This window comes from Ambystoma mexicanum, chromosome 9 (assembly GCF_040938575.1).
Source record: "Ambystoma mexicanum isolate Mex_15411 chromosome 9, UKY_AmexF1_1, whole genome shotgun sequence".
Lineage (NCBI taxonomy): Eukaryota > Metazoa > Chordata > Amphibia > Caudata > Ambystomatidae > Ambystoma > Ambystoma mexicanum.
Genome location: NC_090931.1, coordinates 1221854757 through 1221877195, shown reverse-complemented (window position 1 = coordinate 1221877195; position 22439 = coordinate 1221854757).

Below are 22439 nucleotides of genomic sequence, written 5' to 3'. Positions count from 1 at the left end.
TGATGTACAAAAGCCCTCTTCTCGTTGGAAAATTAACAACTTTCTCCTACAAGTTACTCAGTTTATTGAATCCATTAAATCGTTCATACATCAGTTTTATTCAGACAATTTGTACAGTGATACATCGGTAGTGAATAATTGGGATGCCTTTAAAGCCACCCTAAGAGGTCACATTATGGCTTTCTCTGGTAAAAAGAAAGCACTAGGCAAAAAGCATCTAGATGACCTTTATTCTCAACTTACTCTAGCGGAACAAAAGTATTATCATGACTCCAACCCCACCAGTCTTCGTCAGGTTTTAGCTATACGCTTCCAAATTAATAATGAGATTACAGACCTTGCTGTGGGGACTATTCTTAAATATAAAACGAAAATATATCACACATCTAATAAAGCTGGCAAAGCATTAGCTTCTTATCTTAAAACAAAAAAAGCGAAATCTCTAATCTCCCATATAAAAGATTCTTCAGGTACTGTACATCATCACCCTAATGATATTCTAAACTGTTTAAAAAATTCTATACCAATCTTTACACGCCTGAGAACTCCATTTCCCATAACATCCTTCTTTGATAACCTTGATAGATCCTCATACCCTCAATTGGACCTATCCCACCTAGATAATGACTTCACCCTTCAAGAGATCTCTAAGGCAATAAAGGGATTGGGAAAAGGCAAAGCCCCAGGCCCAGATGGCATTTCTACTGAATTTTTTGATAAGCTATCTCAACCCCTCATTCCCAAGCTTCAAAATCTATTTTCTTATTTTATATCCAAGAAGGCCTCCTCCTGGATCCTTTTCAGAGGCTTTACTCACTCTTCCCTAAACCAGACAAGGACCCATCACTGCCTGGTAATTGTAGGCCCATTTCTCTTTCAACTGTGGAAACTAAGTTATATGCAAAAATCCTAGCCAATAGGATTGAGTCTTCCCTTCCTGCCCTAATAAAACCAGATCAAGTTGGATATGTAAAAGGGCGGAATATCTCTTCTAATGCCAGGCTACTTTGGAATGCTATCCACCTATTTGCCAAAAATAAAAAGGATAAACAGGGCTCTGCTGCTTTAGCTTTAGATGCAGAGAACGCATTTGATCAGGTTAATTGGGATTTCATGTTCCAATCTCTACAATGGCACAGTTGTGGAGAGAAGTTCATCTTCCTTGTCAAATTGCTTTACTCCTCCCCAAATCATCAATAAGTATCAACAGTTTAACTTCTCCATTCTTCCCACTCCACAGAGGTACCAGGCCCCTTCTCACCCATATTATACATCCCATCATTAGAACCTCTATTAGAACTAATTAGATCTAACATAAATATTCCTGGTATGTCTCGTAATACATCACACATATAAAATTGCTGCATATGCTGATGATATTCTCATTCTTAAGAATCCTAAACTACACCTACCTTACTTACTCAATGTACTATCTGGATTCAGTCTTGTATCAAGGTACAAACTTAATAAAGATAAATCCAAAATGATGCCCCTCAATCCCTACTGTTTTAAACACGATATTGGTGTTCAAATGGTGTAGCTCCTATATTAAGTATTTGGTTATGCGTTTTGTTCCGACAATACAAGGTACCATTAAACTTAATACCCAATCCTTACTGGTTAGATTAAAAGAGCGAACTCCCAGATGGTCTCCCTTGTATCTTTCTTGGTGGGGACGACTCGACACGATCAAGATGATGTTGTCACCAATAATCTTATATCATCTGCAATTTATGTGTTACGATGTCCCCTTCCTTTTTTAAATCTATTTACTCTATTTTATTAAAGTTCCTATGGGGGGATGAAAAAGCAAAAGGATTGCCTTGATCAAACTAAAAGCGCATATGAGAAGGGAGGGGTTAAGTTTCCTGACTTCAAATTATATCACACTGCTTTTCTCCTGAAACAATCTAGATGCTGGTTTGCATGTCCCGAACTGAATGATGTTCAGTTCAGACATACCCACCTGGTGTACAATAGAGAAACAGTTGGTCCATCCCATAGAAATAACTGACCTTATATATGTATTTAATCATTCCTCTTCAGTCATCTCTGACCCTATTAGAGCTACTATATCAGCACTTCAATTTTATCTCTTCCCTCACAAAAAAATCCCCCCAAAAAAAGCTTCTCCCCTTTGCTATGGTATAATAGGAAGATTCTGATTAATAATAGAGCCCTGAAGAGAAAATCATGGTTGAGAAACGGTATTAGATTTATACAACAAATCATAGATGGACCCTCTATCCTTTCTTTTCAACAACTCAAACATCAATTTTCCATTCCAAATACTTACTTCAATTTCTACAATAAGTTAGTCAACTCCTGCCTTGAAGCTCTCCATAGTTCTCCCAATGACATATTAATTCTGGATGATGTTAGACTACTACAGCTTACAATGCCCTCAGACATAAAGGCTTCAAAAGTCTACAACTTCCTCATATCATCCTTAAAGTTGGAGGATGATCTTGGGTACATTTTAGATGATCTAACATGGTCTAACCTTTTCTCTAAAATTAAACTTATTTCTACATCTGCGAACATCTCTCAACACTTTATTTTTCATGCATAGAGCCTTTGACACCTGCTAAATTATTTTTAACAAAGATAAGTAATGACAGTAATTGTTGGACTTGTGGCTCTGCTGCTGCCTCTTACGAGCATATGTTTTTTAAATGTCCCTATATTCTCAAGTTCTGGCAACAAGTGTGGAAATATATGAATGCTATATTTTTCACTGACATCCCACTTTCTTTCATAACCATTGTCTTGGGAAGCCTTGCTATAACCACCTTCCTACCCTATGAAGCCACTAAACTTTACAACCTCTTTATTGGTTTGGCATTGAAGAGTATAACTGCCAATTGGAAAGACTCTCGCTCCTTAGGCATCAGAAGCTGGTGGAATAACATATGTCACACACAAAGGATGGAACGCTGTATGGCTAACAACCTAAACACTATTCCCAAGTACAATGTCAAATGGTCCTTCTTCATCCGCTATTTGGATCATTTTAATGTTACCACACATGGAAGGGGACCTTCTCAGGTCTCTTATATTCCTTGAATGTTCCTTGCATTTTACGATCTGTTTATTATCTCTGATGCCAAATTGATTATGCTTCTGGAAATGTTTCTTTAGTTTCTTGAATCTGTTCATTATACCCCCCCTCCTTCCCTTTTGTCTGTTGTGTGTTTTGTATTGGTCTCATGTTTGTTCCACGTTCGTCTCCCCCCCCCTTAATTAATCTTAATACAGTGTCTTTAATTGCTTAGTCTTTCACTATTCATAATTCCATAATCCACTTATTTATTAACTATGTAGCTGGCACATCCAAAAAAAAACCTAGCCAGACTCCAAACCTCCCATAACAATGCTCTTAGAGCAGCTCTCAGTATACCCAAAAGAGAACACATTACACAAGCAAGAAAATCAGCCCACTGGCTCCCAGTCAAAGACCGTGTCAATTTTAAAATTCTCTCCACCACCCACAAATGCATACATCTCTTTGCACCCTCATACCTATCAGACACACTTTCCAGAACACTATCAACAAGGCCCATCAGACATGGGTTCACCAATCAATTTACATTACCCTGGATTAACAGGGCTAAGGCAGGAGGAATAGGCTTCCCACATTTTGCCCCCAAGCTATGGAACGCACTCCCCACCAAACTCGGAGCCGAAACATCTCTCCATGCCTTCCGAAAAAAACCTAAAAACTGCCCTCGTCAACTAAGTATCCACTCCGCGCACCCAAACTTCTGCACCACCACATCCCACAACTTGGATTGCCATGCCAGCATGCTAATTTCTATGGTATATTATTGTATGCAACTAGGCGATGTCACTCCATGGCAACATACGCATCTTCTCCACTGCACCTACTGTACGTTCTATGTAACTAAGATCTGAGTAACCACTGTAACCAGCGCCATGATGCTTACAGGCTGTGCGCTTAACAAATTTGAATAAATAAAATAATAAATAGTTATATTTAAGTTAATTAGATCAGTGTATTCTGTTATGTGCTCTTTAGAAATTCTTGTTTGTTCTTATCTTCTTTCAACTGAACTACTAGTAGATAACTGCATTATGTTGATAAACAATGTTTTTATAATTGTTCTACATATATTAACAAAGACTATTAAAATCAAAAGACATTTTATAGTATTTTTATTAAGCTAATTTAATGTTAATAAACTAATGTAAAATACATCCACTTACAAATTTCTTCAACGCAGTCAAATACATTTTAAGGGATGTTGATTTTATAGTACACTTTCCACCTTGCAGAACCATTCTGGCTCAACAGATTTTTTATTGTGTTGACCCAAATGAATAATTACTGTTTTTTGAGAGTTGATTTTTAGCTTCAGATCTGATATGAAAAGCACAAAGGAGTTAAGTCTTTGCAAACAGATTTTGGTGCAGTCGAAAAGTAAAAAAATCGGCATAGGCAACCCATTTTATTTTTGTAGGACCTATCTTTGGTGAAACTAGGCCACAACCATTGAGGAATTTCCCCGCTCCTGAGACATAGAGATTAAACAAAATTGCAGCTAAGGCACATCCCTGCTTCAGGCCATTCATCACCTTTATTTCAGTGGACATTAACCCATTGCTACTCGGTCTCACCTTCATAACTGTGTCAGAGTAGAGATGTATGAACATGTCCAAGAGACCCCTATCAATGTTCAATTCAATTAAACGATGCCATAACTTAACTCTATCGACCATATCAAAGGCGGCTGAAAGGTCTATTGATGCAATGTATAAGGGAAGTTGGCTCTTCTGAGCATTATTCTGCAATGTTGTAACCAATAGATCCCCTGCATCAGTCCTCAGGCCCTTTCTGAACCCTATCTGTCTAAAGTCTAGGATTTGGTTTTCTTCAAACCAGCGAACCAATTTGTCCAATACCATTGTTGCAAAGATCTTTGCCTCAACATTCATCAGCGATATAGGCCGATAATTTGTTGGCTTCAATCGATCACCCTTTTTAAATATCAACAAAACAAATTATATTTTCAAGGAATCGGGGATTCTCTTTATAGTAATCGCATTACTAAATATTAGATGGAGCATTTTGGCCCACATTGGCACATTCTGTTTTAACGTTGTAAAGGATATATTATTCGGACCTGGTGTAGATGAGGACTTTGATTTCCCAATATAGTGCATTATAGTTCTTACTGACGTATCCAAGGCCCAGGTTACTTGTGTAATTGGGCACTCTATTGGGTTTGATATTGTTTCGTGATAGTCTTTGAAAGTGCTCACTCCACACTGATTCGTTTGTTAGTTGGGATTGGGAAACTTCAGTACTGTTTATTAATTACCAAAAGTTTCTTGAGCTGTGCCCTCTCCTTGCACTGAGCATTGCCTCGCCGTCTTTCAGTTTCTGCGTGAAGCACTGATAAATTAACCAGTTCTTCTAGCGTTGCCTACACACACTGATTAATGCTTTGACTGTTTGAGTAGATGCAATGACCTTTAATTGTTGACTTTCTCTGTTCAGCTGATCTTTACAGTGTTGCGTCTCTATATGAAATGTGTTTGTCTAATTTTCTGGGAAGTTTGCCGGGAATCAGACATGCATAATTTATGCAGCGTCTTCTCTAAATGCCCACTGTATGTATCGAGTAGATATGCATTTTACATTCGAAAGTGCTCTGAGAATAATCATGCATCATCAGGTTATTAAATGTAATAGTCTTTTAAGGGTTAAATTTCACATGGTTTCCTCTTTCATTAACCTCAGACATGGCACAATAAACATTCTTACATGTAGCTCCTTTCTGCCACTTTATGTTGATAGACAACAAGGCATGGTCGCTGTGAGGAGTTAATTGTACATTCAGATTAGCGGACCAATCACTGATTTGTTCACTTGCGAACATGTAGTGCATGATGGATGACTCTCCACGAGTGTGCCAAGTTGGTTTGTCATTGTACAACCGTTTCAAGCCCCAGGATCTAGAAAAACATGGCCATAAAGCTCCTCTATACTTTTTGTTGCCAGTTTTGGAACTATGGTGACCCAAAGAGCTTATTACCCATTATATCTCGCAACTAGTCGGGTTACAATCGGCATTTAGATATCCCGCAAGAATTATGAGTTCGGCCAGAGTTAAGTCGAGCCAATCCTCTATCATATTTATTTTTTTGATAGTTTTTACCAACTGAGCATCGAGGTAATCCGCTGTGTTCCAATATATGTTTATCAACATTACCGGTAAGGTATCATTTAGAGTTTTTACGTAAAAAATAGCTAATAAGGTAGAGGTGTTAATAGTCTTTTCTGTTAACTTAATGATCATTTTGTCTTTGCGATACGCGAGAGCAAGGCCACCCTTAGGGTGTCCTCTAGTTCCGCCACTGGCAGACAAACGCAGAAGTACATAGCCAACCCACATCAGCCGGCCTTTGGCCCAGGTTATCTGAATGAGGACAAAGTCAAAATTCTCAAGGTCATTGCATAATCTATTATTGAATACCAAGTGTGAGTGACCTTGAGAATTCCAGGATGCTAAGCTAGAAGTGTTTACTTCACTAAAGAGGCGTTCCCATATTTTTCAGCTGGGATATAGATTCCCTTAGGGATAGGGCTAAGTATCGCCATTCCTGCATACCGCTAAGGGTTGATCTTTCTTTGGCATTATTTGTATTCTCTGGCTCATTAACTGAGTTGACTACATTGGGTCTTGTATGATCGAATTGCGTTGCTAGTCATGGTTTCATTAGATTGTGATAGCATCATATGTCTAGACCTCTCTTCTGTAGTGGTGCTGCTTCTTTCAATATTAATGATCTCGCCAACAGTGAGGGTATCATCATACAAATATAATCACATCTATGAGGATGTTTAAAGTTTATCAATTTTATATCCGAAGATGTGATCAGACTAAATTCCGGAATGTCTCCGAATAGACTTAAAATATAAGGTCTGTTCAATGAGTAGGGGACACAGTCTACAAACACGTAGTACATAATTAAGCTTAGATCATTAGAATACACAGGACGACATAAACGGCTATGAACCTCTTTAAAGTAGCCATTATCCGTGGGAGGATGCCTTGCCTGATATGTCTCCTCAGTTTTATTATTGATCGTAGAGCCAGTTTGATAGCTTGGACCACCCTTTCTTTCATCGTGAGCATGAATATCACATTCCCTGCAACCCTCAAAATCAGTATAAACTGGATTATCTGCAGTTGCATTTGGGATTGTGTTAAGTGGTGTTATTTCCGATTACACGACCATCTGTGTTGCACCTAATCTTGGCTTATCATCTAACTTCTGACTCAATATTCTTTTGTTTACTGTACAAACAAAATCTTCAGAAAGGACTTTATTCGTTATCAATGGAATTGATCCCTTTATTTGGTCACTATTTTTGGCTTTTATATGATGCTCAGTGGGCATACGTTTCTGGGTCACTGCCCTTTGCGTCGGTATCTCAATAGAATTCTCCAATCCTGCCCTAAATGGAACATTCCTGAGGTTTGGAGCTTCTTGATTTTTCGAGTAACTGTCGTGAGTAAGAACACTTTGCAGATGGTTAGCTTGAACAGGAACTTCCTTTGACTCGGAGAGTGGTATCCGACCAAAAAAAGGCTGGAACGTCTTCAGATGTTGTGTATTTGTACTTGAAATCGCAGCAGGGTTCTTGAATATGTCAAATATATCTAGAACACCCATTTCTATTGATTTCAAGTGTGTGTCTATTCTGGCAGAGGGTTTCTTTATTCATTGGAGCCTCGGACAACCGTTTGTCACCATCAGTGTTCTCGCAATGAGTGTTACTGTTTCCGTTTACCAGGTAACCCTCGTGGACAGTTTGACGATTTGTAATAGTATCTTCCAATGTTTTAGCGGGAGAATCTGATACAAGAATTGCATTGCTTTCTGATTGAGTCTCACTTATTAAATCCTGCAAATTATTTTCTCTCAAAAACTTGCGAGAAGATAGATTAGTTGCCCTTTGTGCCTGTATTTGTTTGTCTTTTTTTTCCCTTTTTCTTTGATATTTTTATGGTGGATTGTGGTGAAGTATTCTTTACCTCAGTTGGAGCCATCACATTGGAGGCACTGTTCCCAGGATTATCGTGAGATTTCGTTTCAACCTCCGTTGGACCTCTATTAGCTTCCACAATTACCCGAGTATTCGGAAGTGTCACAATGTCCATTCCATTTTTTGGAGGTTCAACACACTCTGTAGTCACAGGATACAGTGAGCACCTTCATAATTTCATTGAGAGTTCTCGTTTGTTTTTCAGTTCTGAGAGAATAGATGAGTCCGTATCACTGTTATTTAGTAAATCATGTGCTGCAACTTTTTGATAAATTGTATGGTACAGTTTTATTGGCTAGATCCTGTCTAGGGCCATTAAATACGGTATGTTTGTAGATATCAGAACACTCGGTTGAAGCATCCAGGTGTTGGGAGAGACTCAGTAATTTCACCTGTACCAAAGATGGGGAGTATCCATAAATGAAAAACTGGCATTGGACATGTTTGCGTGACTCCTGCATGAAGGAACAGTATTCATGCTTTCAGTTGTTCGTTCAAGCGATCTACGCAAACTAGTGATTGCAAGGTCTCAAGATGACCAATGCTGTCTGGTGCTGTACTCACTTGATCATCTATTAATCGACTGATGAAACACTGCTGAGCACACTCGATGAGGTCCTCATCGGTGTCAGAAGAACCAGGAAGGGGAAGAGCAGCTGCACGTGAAATGCTCATGCGGGCCTTCTCCCGATAACGTGTTTTCTCTTCATAATCCGAAATAAGTGGATTGCTAAATTTCTCTTGGGTCAATCTCCACGTAAAGCAGGGTTGTAACACGTACAAGCCCTTCACCCAGAAAAGTTCACAGAAGTTTGATTGCAAACATAAGGGCACGCACGCGTTTATTAAATAATCGACCCCAGATGCACTGATCCTTAAACCTTACGTATTGTGCTGACCACTTCGTAAAAACTTCTTTAGGAATGTGCACACACTCTTGACATTGCAGATGCGCAGGCTCAGCTGTAATTAATCTTTTTAGGGAGTATGTCATGAGACCCTCACCTGAACCACATCGAAATGGTGGGTGCCCTGGACTATTTGAGGAGTTCTGGGACGTCAGGTGAGGGGGGTGGGTCTTGCTAGGATGATTAATTTTCGTTCGCTAAAACCTTTGTATATAAAATCGTACTGTTTAGTAGATACTAGGTAGAAAGATCCTAGATGGGCGGGTCCTAGATGGAAGGAGTCTGTCATCTGGATGCTAGTGAAGGGAACTCTGGTGTCTGTAGCTCTGTTAATGCGAGTTACCTGCAATAATGAACACATGTTACCCATATGATGCCAAAAATGTTAGTATTTTTTAAGAATCCTTTGCAGAGTTAAGCTAACAGAATAGAAAAGAGAATAACCAGTTTTCTCCAATACAGTGGGTGGAGTGGGGTCACAGAGGAAATGTGTGAGCAGGGGAGGAATTGGGCCGAAACAAGGAGGAGCCGAGCTCCGGCAAAAATTGTCTTGCTGGAGCCCTGTTCCATGGAGAGACGAGCCCCAAAACCCCCAAGTTGACCAACCTCTCTGCCCCCTTATGCCCCGAGTCTCCTGACCTCCGAGATTTACTTTGAAATCTCAAAGCATGTGAAACATACAAGTGATTTACAAGCTGCTCACCCAAGCAGCCCAAGCTTTAGAGGATTAGACCAGGCAGGGACTGAACAGGCCCACCCAAAATCAGTAAATGCCCACTCTGCAGCGCTCTGTGGGCATTTACAGATGGTAATGTGACTGCGGACCCAACTACATTAGCATCAGTCCCCACTTGCTAGACGATCCTGGTGTAGAGATATCGCGAGAGCCCACACTCTCGCGAGATCTCGCCGCGAGCCTTAGCTCCGCCCCCGCGCGCATTACGGGAAGAGCCGAGGACGCAACAGGGCGCGTCCTGCCGGCACCTTCGAGAAAGAGGCCGAGGGACTCTTCCATTGACACGGACCATGTGGCATTATCCTCAAGGCCACGTTTAGGCCTTTGTTACAGCTGTTATTTGGACACGCACCTGATGAGCAGTGTGCACTAATCTTATGAGAGAATAAACCCTCAGTTACAAGCCTCCTGACTCCTGTCTTCATTGGGGTATTTCACAACATAAATTGGCGACGAGGATCACCACCAGAACTCACGGAGGACCATGCAAGGGGCTACGCCACCCCCACCGTTTCTACAAACTCCAGGTAGGCCTGCCATCCCGTGGCCACAATGGCAACCCCTATTCACAACATATGTGGAGGCTCTAGGAGGAGCAGGGTTTTCAGCGGCGAGGCGCAGGGCCATGCTACTCAATGCATTGGGAGTAGAAGGACAAAGAGTTTTCGAGAGTCTGACCCCGATGCCAGTGGATGACGACGATGACGATGTATTCAAGGAGGCGGTCAGGAGAATCATAAAAAGATTTGCCAGCAAAGAGAACACAGTGCTCCACAGGATACGGTTTTACACTCGAAAACAAGAGATGGCTGAACCAGTCGACGACTATGTCACCAAACTGAGGGAATTGGCAGCGCTCTGTAGTTTTGGCAACAATGCAGAGAGCCTCATATGCGACATGTTGGTTGTTCACACTAACAGTCGGAAAGTCCAGGATAAGTTCATTGTCGAAAAGGAACTGCAGTTGGAGAAAGCAATTGAAATCGCCAGGGCGGTCGAAGAAACGGCAGGAAGACGAAAGGAGCTTACAGGGGCCCAGAGTTCCGCGGAAATACAAGCAGTGGGCTTTCATACAAAAAAAGAAAGGCCAGCAACCGACACGAGAGAAGGTAAAGGGAACAGGAAAGAACCCCTCAAGTATCACAGGTGCACCAGCACGAAACACTTAGCGTTCGACAGGGAGTGCCCAGCCAGAGACAAAGAATGCTCCATATGCAAACGCATCGGACATTTCTCAATCGTGTGTCGGTGGAGAAACAAGAAAGTCTCCAGTCTCAATGCTGACCGAAATACGGAGAAAGAATCTTCCTCAGAAGATGAAGGAAGACCCACAGTCATTATGGTAAACAGCACAAGAGCAAGGAGAGAGAAGCCTCACTGCACGATAAAAATTGATGGCATGGAAACAAGGGTCATGGCAGATTCTGGTTCGGACCTAACGATCATACCTCTTCGAACTTACAAAGACATGGTGGGAAAAGAAAAGGTGCAAGTGTTAACGACGAGGCATCAACCCACTGTATTTGGAGGGGCGTCGGTCGAACTTTTAGGATACATCAAGGGCAAAGTAGAATTCAAAGGAAGGGAAACCACGATCCGAGTCTACTTCAGTCACGAAGGTCCAGCAGTGCTAGGTTGGGATGACCAAGACAAGCTGAAAATCAGACTGGATCCCAGCACCGAAGATCAGGTCCTGTCGGTCAGGGTGACGAGCGGACCCATCGTCAAAAGCGACTACCCAACACTTTTCTCGGAGGAGCCGGGGCACATTAAGGGTTTTCTGCACAAAATAGTGCTCAGAAGAAATGCAGTCCCTGTAAAGCACCGCGTGAGGCCAGTACCAGCCACGGCGAGGGACATCCTGAGGTGTCAGCTTGAAAAGATGAAAACGGAGGGGGTCATCGAAGAAATCGAAGCGTCCGTAATCGAAGCGTCCGAATGGCTGAGCCCCGTCGTGCTAATAAAGAAACCCCAATCACAGGAACTCAGAGTGTGCATAGACCTGCGCAGTCTAAACTTGGAAGTCATCACAGATAATTACCCCCTTCCAAGCATAAACAAACTCATTCTGTTGATGAAAGAAGCCAAAATATTCTCGAAATTAGACATGAGGAATGCATACCAACAAATACAACTACATGAAGAGTCGAAACCCCTCACGGCATTCATCACTCCATTTGGCACATACCAATTCACCAAAATGCCATTTGGGTTGTCATCAGCTGATTCAGCGTTCCAACGCATGATGGATGTCCTGCTACGGAAAGTTAAAAATGTGGTTTACTTCCAGGACGACATTCTGGTGTATGCGGAGGATGAACAAACGCACGATACCATGTTGAGAATTGTCCTAAACAAGCTACAAGAAGCAGGTGTGCGATTAAGTCATGAAAAATGTTTGTTCCGGGTGAAAGAAGTTGAATACTTGGGGTACAAGATTTCAGAAAAAGGCATCAGCCCCAAACAAAATCTCATGCAAGCAATCATCAAAGCACCGGAACCCACCAGCAAAGAGGAAGTGCGGTCATTTCTTGGATTGGCCGAGTATTATGCGGAGTTCATACCCAAGTTTTCTGAGACCACGGCACCCCTTCGGGACATACTCAAAAAGGGCTCGGAATTTATATGGCAAGAACCCCATAAAACGGCGTTGGAGAACATAAAGCAACATATCATAGATGCACCGTGCCTCCAACCATTTAATCCGGCGTGGGAAACAATTGTCACCACAGATGCCAGTGCATATGGACTAGGAGCGGTGCTCACACAAAAGAAAGGTGAGACAGACCATGTGGTGGCTTTCGCATCGAAGGCATTTTCAGAAGCCGAACAGAACTACTCCACCATAGAAAAAGAAATGTTGGCCTGCGCATGGGCGGTCGAACATTTCAGGACATACGTATGGGGCACAAAATTCAAGCTCATGACGGATCATAAGCCCCTCATTCATATGCTCAGCCCGGGAGGCACTAAAGTATCCACACCAAGGTTGGCACGCATTGCAGCCAAACTGCAAGAGTACACGTTTGAGATCCAACACATCTCAGGTTGGAAAAATTTGCAAGCTGATTGCATGTCGAGGCTGCCGGAGGGTAAGGATAAAGCCACCACGTTCCTGCATGGAGAATGCATTGTTGCATCCATCACGGACTTCAGAACACCAGATTACCTAGAACTCAGTGAGAGACATTGGGAAGAGGAAGATGGGAAAGACCACACCTTGGCCATGATTCGCAAATGGATCAAGGAAGGTTGGCCATCGGAAAAGACGTTGCCAGAGGGCATGAGACCCTATTGGAAGGTCTCAGATGAACTATCTGAAATGGATGGGATAATTATGAAAACCGATCAGATTATCCCCCCCCACTGGAATTAGAAGAACTATTCTATGTAGAGCCCATGCGGGTCACTTGGGAAACACGATGACCCATCGCAGAGTAAGAGAGGCCTACTGGTGGCCATCCATGGACCAGGAAATTCGATCCATGGTAGAACGTTGCCATGAATGCCTCAATAGCGACAAGAGACTTAAAGTCCGCCAAGCACCCCTAATACCCACGGAAATACCAGAGGCCGTGTGGTCAAAGGTTGGCATCTACTTCATAGGGCCTTTGGAAGCAATGGCACCTGAACATCGGTACGGCATAGTACTGGTCGACTACCTATCCAAATGGGTGGAGGCACAGTTTGTCCCGAACATAACGACAGCGACAGTTATAGAAGTACTTACAGAAATTTTTCAGAGAGAAGGCCTCCCCAAGGAATTGGTTACAGACAACGGGGTGCAACTAGTCTCTAAGGACATGGAAGAATTCTTAAAAAGAAACCACATTAAACAGAAGAAAGCGGCCCTATATCACCCCCAGGCCAACGGCTTTGTGGAAAGGGCCAACAGATTCATAAAAGGCGCCATCCAATTGGCCACAGCTTCGGGTATGGACCCGCTCAAAACCACTAAGGAGGCCATAGCGGCCCACAGACTCACTCCAAACGGGATCACACAGATATCCCCGTTCAAAATGTTGAGAGGGAGGAGTGCGGCATCCACGCTCATTCCACCATGGTTATCGAAAATACGAGAAGACGAAGCGGTAGACATGGCAGAAGTTGTCTGGAGAATCAAAAGCAGCAAGGCACGCATGAAATCATGGAATGATCAGAGAAGAACAACTAGGCAAGCGTCCGACATAGGAAAAGGAGATTTGGTTAAAATAAGACTACCGAAGAAAGATCAGGTCACGGGGTCTCGGTTTAGCCGACCCACCAGAGTGACCCACAAAGGGACAAATCATGTTCGCACGGAAGACGGGCGAGCGTGGAACCTCGAAAGAGTGGCATTATATCAGAAGAATAGGGAAAGAGCGAGGACTCCGCAGAGATCACAAAGGGAAACCGAAAGAGACTATGGAACAGGCGAAGAACGAGAACCAGAAGGAGACGACAGAGAGAGGGTGGAAACCGAACGTGAACCGGAAGCACCGAGTGCAGATCCCGAACAGGAGCAACAGGAGAACTGTGCCGGAAATAGTGAGCGGCCCAGAAGAGAACACAGAAGACTGGTGAGATACAATGACTATGTTTTACAGTGATTCCGCTGCACATTGAAAAGGGGAGATGTGTAGAGATATGGCGAGAGCCCACACTCTCGCGAGATCTCGCCGCAAGCCTTAGCTCCGCCCCCCGCGCTTCGCGCGCATTACGGGAAGAGCCGAGGACACAACAGGGCGCGTCCAGCCAGCTCCTTCGAGAAAGAGGCCGAGGGACTCTTCCATTGACACGGACCTTGTGGCATTATCCTCAAGGCCACGTTTAGGCCTTTGTTACAGCTGTTATTTGGACATGCACCTGATGAGCAGTGTGCACTAATCTTATGAGAGAATAAACCCTCAGTTACAAGCCTCCTGACTCCTGTCTTCATTGGGTTATTTCACAACACCTGGCTACACCTCTGCCAAGCCTGTGTAGAAACAGTCCACAGCTGTATGAATCTCTTGGAAGTCATGCTTGATAAATTGGCGGTCTTATGTTCCCAAAATGCAATTCGTATACAAAAGGAGCCAGCATTCGACATTCAGGGCAGCTGCATTATTTGCCACCTAGCTCCGTCCCTCAGTCCCACCCACACGGCAATCCAGCCCATCCCCTTCCCCCACCCAACACGCTCTCCGCAGGGTAAATACTGCGCTTGTTGGGGCATCATGATCGCCAGCATTCGGGGCTGACCAAAACACTTAAAACCTGCAGTTGGGTGTACTACCCCAACATGATCAAAGCAGGACTTCATGCACTTCTACGGCTCCGCCAGAAGCAACTCAGCTGGATTGGAAAAAGAAAACACAGAGCACATGAAGGGAGAGGGTGTCTAGGACGAAGTGTGGTTTTAACAACGATGGTCAGGGACTGGTCCGTCCCTTCTGAATCATAGAACGCCCTCTCCCCCGTGCCCCTCGTCGTGCGCCCCCGAGGGCCCACGATATTAGTTTTCTTTCTCATATTTAAACAAACTAAACTACTTTTAAACACACTAAACTTTCTAAATAAAAATGTTTGTTGGTTTTTTAAATCCTGCATATTGCAGAGCTGATGTGGTCGAGCAGCTGAAAGTTCTGCGGTGGCACCAGGACCCCTGCATTCCTCACTTGAACAAGTAGTGTGATCTTTGGCACAACACTTTGTCGTAGGCCTCTTGTGTTTTCTGCCACAAATGGCGGCGCTTGAAGGCAGGGTAAGCCCAATATTAAATGCTATGAACACAAAGGCACAAGATATGTATTTGCATGTTACTTTGGGGGTGTGCGGACGTTTTTGCAAAGACTGCTCGATGGGCTGTGATTAAAACTTCTAAATGCGGGTGCTTCGAGTGCTGAGCGGGAGGTGAGCATGCAGCACACACTCGAATGGATGAGTGAATGGACGAATGAAAGAACAGAGGAATGAGTGAGTGCACAGTAGCAGTGACGATCATGCTTCTTAGCAATTTTTCTTGTGAAATCTTAGAGGTGAGAACTCTGATGCCTTGACGTTCACAGTAGGGATTCACGTGACTTGCTGGATGGATGAGAAATTGTGGGCCTTCTTATGTTCCCATAATGCTCTTTGCTTTTATGCTCATGGTCATGCTTGGTTTCTACGGAGAGATACTGTGTTGTGGGGTACCTTAAGTGGCACCTGCCAGCTGTTTAGGCCATGCCCCCTTGACGAGCCCCAACTCAATTGGCTACAGGTTCCCCCGCCAGGCAGCCTCTGTAGAGATCAGTACCCTCTCCCACGGTGCTGATCTCTGCATTTATTTACTAAAGGCTTGCCTGGCAGGGGACAGCAACTTGCCTTTTTAGCCTTAATGGTGGTGCTGCCCTTCGCCAGGTATAAGGCCTGTGGAGGGACAGCGTCACCATTAAGTCTGAAAAGGTGAGGCAGCTGGAAGCCAAGGACTTTTTTTCCCTAAAGCCTGAAACTCACGTGAATGATCGGGAGTGTCAGGCTTTAAAAAAAAAGTTACAGTTTGCAGTTATAGTTTGCAATTCCTCAGCGAATCTCTGGTTCGTACCTTACACTAGGAAACTCTTTGCACAAACTCCTCAAATCCCTAGGTGTCCATGGGGCATGAACCATTACTAGGCTACATGTTGTGTCGGCACCCACACCTGGTAACTATCTCAACGGGATGTGTGGCTGCAAGGGCTTGGGAAGGGCATATAGTGGATACGCTTTCTGCGTGCCCAGCCAGGCCTTTAAGCTTGAGGTTGTGCATCTGCTCTTGAATCCCTCACTGCAGCTTGTGGCTAGGGCTGTGCTTGTGTGGGTCACACTGCTTGCACTGCACGGCCATAGCTAGACCCAGAATTGCCTAAGATATCAATATCACCTTCATCTTCCCCTTTCTTTGCCTGTCAGGATATCATTTAGTTACGGGAGTTTGTGAGGTACACCTCACTCCCTCACTCTCTCTGCCCTGCCTGTTGTTTTAATATTGTCATCTCTAAAGTAACACTCTTTCATCCCTCAGTCCTCAATCATCAAAGCAGCAGAACTCATTAAGGCTGATTTTTTTTTTAAAGACATTCATTGGAGGAGTAAGGTATGCTACCAAGGTCTGGATACTTGTGATGTGTTATCTATCCCCTGAGCCTTTCTGTTAGCAGCCTCTCAAATTGTTGTCTGTCTAATATTTTAACTGAAGCCTTTTCAAAGAAAAAAATCAATTGGCCAGATTCAGGGTAGCAGCATTCACAAGTTGGAGGCAACGGTTTTGTCATGTTATACTGTTGCGGTCTTCACCTTGGTGTTCTAGTAATGTCACTTATTCTGGACTGGAGGAACGATAACGGGAAAGAGTCAGTTAGTGAGTGGAGAAGAGTCTGTGCACGGGTGAACGAACCAAGGATTGAATCTGCCAGGAGCCATTGAGCCTGGTCTCTCCCTGGTCTTTCTGACTCCATCAGCTCCCAGAAACTACATTTGACTTCTTAAGGAAACTGATACCATTCAAATATACATAGATGACATTAGCGGTGTGTGTGTGTGTGTGTCAGAATGTGCATACCGTAGCATTAGGAGACATATGTAACATAATGGATCATATAAACGGAGAAGAAAAGTATAGTTGAAGATCAGTGACACTAAAGGCTCTGGCACTTCTTCCAATGTGGTAGGGGATGCCCTATACACAGAAGCTGCTTTTAGCTCTTCCTCATCCAAGCTTTATTTCCATCCCTGTAAACTACTCTTAATCTTCCTTCCAGGTCACAGTGGGCCATTTTCTGTTCCCCATACATGATTTACCAGGTTGGGCCTGTGTTTTGGAATATTGATTTTCTTACAAGCCCTTTTGTCTTTTCCTTTTTAATTTAAGCCTGGGACTTGATTTTTAATATTTGCCTTCCCTATGGATATTTTTTGGTTGGAGAATGGCTATTGTGTCTAGCAACTATTTATTTATTGCTGGATACTTACATTCTCTGCATTTCTGGTTCATCATTACTTTTTGACTTGTTGGTTGTTCTTTGTTCTTCTTTTCTTCTGTTGTAACCTGATTTTGTATGCCATATTTTGCATGTTTTGTACCATCTCATACATTTGTGTAAAGTGCATTGGCAAAGGTGCTCAACAAATATAATCATCAAACACTGACATCAAGAATATAACTATGAGCATTATCTGAAGCGGTAATGACCGACCCCCCCCCCCGCCCGGGGCTTATTACTTAAGTATTTTATGAGAGCCCCATTGTCCTATGACACTGTGTGAGCAGTAGAGAGATCCAAAAAGCCAGTGATCCCCTCAGTGATCAAACCATTGTTTGGTAGTGATTGGCCCAATTACTGATAAAAATTCATTTTTTAATAAGGCCACTGTCGCCACTAAATGTGTTCAGATCTGTTATGTAAACTGTGGTGTATCATTTTGGGTACTCCTAATGGAGTGTTCTTGCATATATGGAATGAGAATAAAGTTATTGCTATGTGAAGAATCGGAGATGATCCTCCCAAGAAACCTGGTCTGGGACCCTCCACAGGTGGCCAGGAAAAGGCAGATGCTTCCTGACCCTGGTCGTGGTGTACTGCGGGAGGATCAAATGGAGGACGGACAGACAAGGAAGATTGGGATAAACCCCTTTTTAACTTTTCCCATAATTCCACCTTTTTAATGGCTTTTTGCCAAAATGTAAAAGTTGCAAAACCTAACTTTAGTGGAAGAAATTAGAAGTCCCAGAATCCTACATGGACTGAGACGAGGAAGAAGACTGAAGAGGCATGCCGATGTAGCAGTCAGGCAATTAAGCCTAGTAGCCATTGCAGTAGTCTGGAAATTGAGGCTTTTCTTAAGTGCTAATGCTGGATATATATGCAGGTGCTTTATACAAACTCTCAAGTAAACAGTAAAGAGACATAGCATTAAGCCTGGATCTCTCCTGAATTGCATGAGGCCTATTTTATAAAGCAGGCGAGGGGGACGAGAGGCTTGTAACCCTACCACTACTCGTTATAGAAGTTACTTGCATACATTGCCTTTGTTGCTGTCGGTGCATAAGTTAAGTAAATTAGACAAGCATACAGTCATTGGTTTTCAGAGAGAGTTGGTGCTGGCAGGATGATGTGCACGGGTGTTCTTTCAATGCTGTCCCACTGCACACCCATACAAAAAGCATACACCATACACCCATACAGACCCGAGCCCCCACCCCAACACAGCATACAAATTCTTAAGCATACACCATGCACCCATACAGACCCGAACCCCCCCACCCCCAACTCATACACATTCTCAAGCATACACCATGCACCCATACAGACCCAAACCCCCAACTCAGCATATAAACTCACAAGCATGCACCCATACATACCCAAACCACCCACCTCAGCATACAAACTCACAAGCATGCACCCATTTAGACCTGAACCCCCCCAACTAAGCATTCAAACTCACAAGCATGCACCCATACAGACCCGTACCTCCCCACCCCCCAACTCGGCATACAAACGCACAAGCATGCACCCATACAGAGCCAAATCCCCCACCCCAACTCAGCCTACAAACTCACAAGCATGCACCCATACAGACCCGTACCCCCCCACACCCAACTCAGCATACAAACTCACAAGCATGCACCCATTTGGACCTGAACCCCCCCAACTCAGCATTCAAACTCACAAGCATGCACCCATACAGACCCGTACCTCCCCACCCCCCAACTCGGCATACAAACGCACAAGCATGCACCCATACAGAGCCAAAACCCCCACCCCCAACTCAGCCTACAAACTCACAAGCATGCACCCATGCAGACCCGTACCCCCCACACCCAACTCAGCATACAAACTCACAAGCATGCACACATACAGACCTGTACTCCCCCACCAGCCTATATCTGAGCCAACCACCTGCCGGGAGGCGTGAGCCGGCCCTTTCCTGGGAAGGCCCTGATAGTAAGGCCAGCAACTGTCCCGAGACTGTCCAGAGCAGACCAGAGACCAGGGCTTGACTCCCTGCCCGTTTTACCGCAGATGTAACCCTATGACTCCACTAATGCCACAATTGTCTGCCTATTACTTTAGCCATAGCTTTTACTTGCACTTGCTGCCTACCGTACTATCGCCACCACATTAGTGCCCAATCTCCTAACATAATATCTTGTGTTCCCCTGCATAGCCCACTCACTTCCTCCATGTATACTGAGTGTACGCCAACCATCTACGTACACATAATTCGCTTACGTTGGTGAGCTGTCGCTGTATTCCAGCCACGTAACCTGAACATTTGGTTACACACTGTGCTGTCCACTTGACATTTATGGCACTTCCACATGTAGTGACCGCCTTTGGTTCTGAGACCTGTAGCTCACCTGCAACTTACTGTATTTGTGCCAGCACTTCAAACCACAGTGTATGAGTGTCTGTTGTCATTGTGCTTACAATTTCTTGTTCATTGGTATACCCACATTGTTATTGTGCCAGTTATTCGTCATATCTGTAACTTTTCGTTCACTCCACATCTTACCATAGCAAATGAATGTTCGATGTCATTGTACCTCCAATTTATTGTTTGATATACCCACAATGTCATTGTGCCCGCAATTCACCAGGTTTGCAACTTTTTGACACTGGTATACCCATGCCCTTCAACACCACGCAGCACTGATGCTCACACTGCTCTATCCTATTTAGGGGTGCACTCTCCTCACCTTACCTGTGTTGCCTACCGAACATACGGCTCACATTATGAATGTCCATCTTAGCGCATCTGGTTCCCTTCTGTCAAATTTGTCACTGATCTTATTGACCTCATTCCTTACCAATCTTGGCCTGACCCTACTATACCCCAGCATCACCATGTTTGGTCCCGCAACATACCCCTGCCCTCCACCTTCTCTCCTTAGCCAAACCACTTCCGCTTCACCTCAGGGTTCGCAGCATAGTATTCAGACTATATCATCACCTTCTTCAACCATCGCCAACCTATACCTCAACAACCCAGCCCTGTGTATACAACACTTCACTACTAAACCACCGCCCGCCAGCCCCAAAGACACCAACGTCAAGGGTGCTCTTATTAATGCTAGGTCACTCACCGTACATGCACTCGACATTGCTGATCTTATATCAGCCCGTGACCTTGACTTCCTTGCTATCACGGAGACCTGGCTGCATGTGGCTTCAGGACCCCTCGTCTCTCTCGCTATACCTAATGATTATGATATTATCAATTGTGACCGCAACACTAACAAATCCAAAGGCGGTGGAGTTGCCTTCATCCACAAAAAATCGCTTTGCTTGAGAATCATACCTACTGCTCAGATCCCCTCAGCTGAACTATTATCTGTTAAACTCCCCATCTCCCACAATCAAACCACCACCTTGCATCTAATCTATAGGCCACAAGGACCTATCACCACCTTCTCCGATGATATCACATCATTATTGACAGACAAAATGAAGACCAACTCACAAATAATATTCCTAGGCAACCTCAACTTGGGTCTTCACGATGCCAACGATTTATCAGCCCTTGACCTCGCCAGCTCCCTTACTGACTTAGGCTTCACCCATCGTATCCTAGACCCCACTCATGCTAAAGGCAGAACCCTTGATTGGCTGGTCGACTTAAACTGTACCATCAATGTAACCTCCAATTCACTGTGTACCTGGTCTGACCATCACATTATCACCTTAATCATTGCTGCCAATTACCAACGTGCCAAATCTGACACTGCTCCTCCCACCTGGACCAGAAATAAGAGACATAACTAGAGAAAACCATCCTCCCCTCATACCTACACTGAACAAAGTACTACTCTCTCGCTCTGATCCCACCGCCCTAGTAGATACGTACAATGAAACTATTCTAAGAGCAATGGATACCATAGCCCCTTCTAAACTAAGGAAAGCTAAACCGCGTGCACACCTTAACTCGAGGTTTACACCACAACTAAGGATTCTACGCAAAGAAAAAAAGACTCTGAAACCCGCTGGAAGAGCCAACCCTCAGATGCTAACAAGGACAACCTACTCATAGCATCTCTCAATTTCAACAAGGCAATTTTCAAAGCTAAGAAAGACACATACAATAACCATATCTCGCAAGCCGAATCTAATACTAAGGAGCTCTTCAAGATCCTCGCCTCCAGAGTCTTGTAACAAAGACAGCTCTTGGTGTGCAAACATACAAAAAGCATTGTTAGACAATCTCAACTCTCCAGAAAAAAATCAATCTAAATAAATGCAGTCTCCTATCCAACCCACAGCCCAACTCGCTACTCAACACAACCAATCGCCTTCCTCACTCCTTCAAACCGTTCAACTTCTCCCCCCTCACTATATCTGAAGTAGAAAGTATCATTCACAAACTTAAACCTTCAAACTGCCAGGGTGATACTTGCCCGGCCCCCATCATAAAATAATATGCCCATAAACTGGCTCCCTTTATCACAGCATTAATAAACACATCTTTCAGCTCTGGAATTGTACCAGATAACTTGAAGGATGCCTGGGTTATTCCCCTCTTAAAAAAAACCTACCTTAGACCCTAATACATCACAACTGTGCCATTCTTGTTGAAAATACTTGACCGTGCAGCATACCTACAAATTCAAAAATACCTGGATTCCAACAACCTCCTTGGCCTCAATCTTGTTTCTGCCCGAAGCACGGTACTGAAACCGCTTTGACCTCAAAACACAAATTGAGGACATGAAAGATCAGGACAAAATTGCTCACCTCTT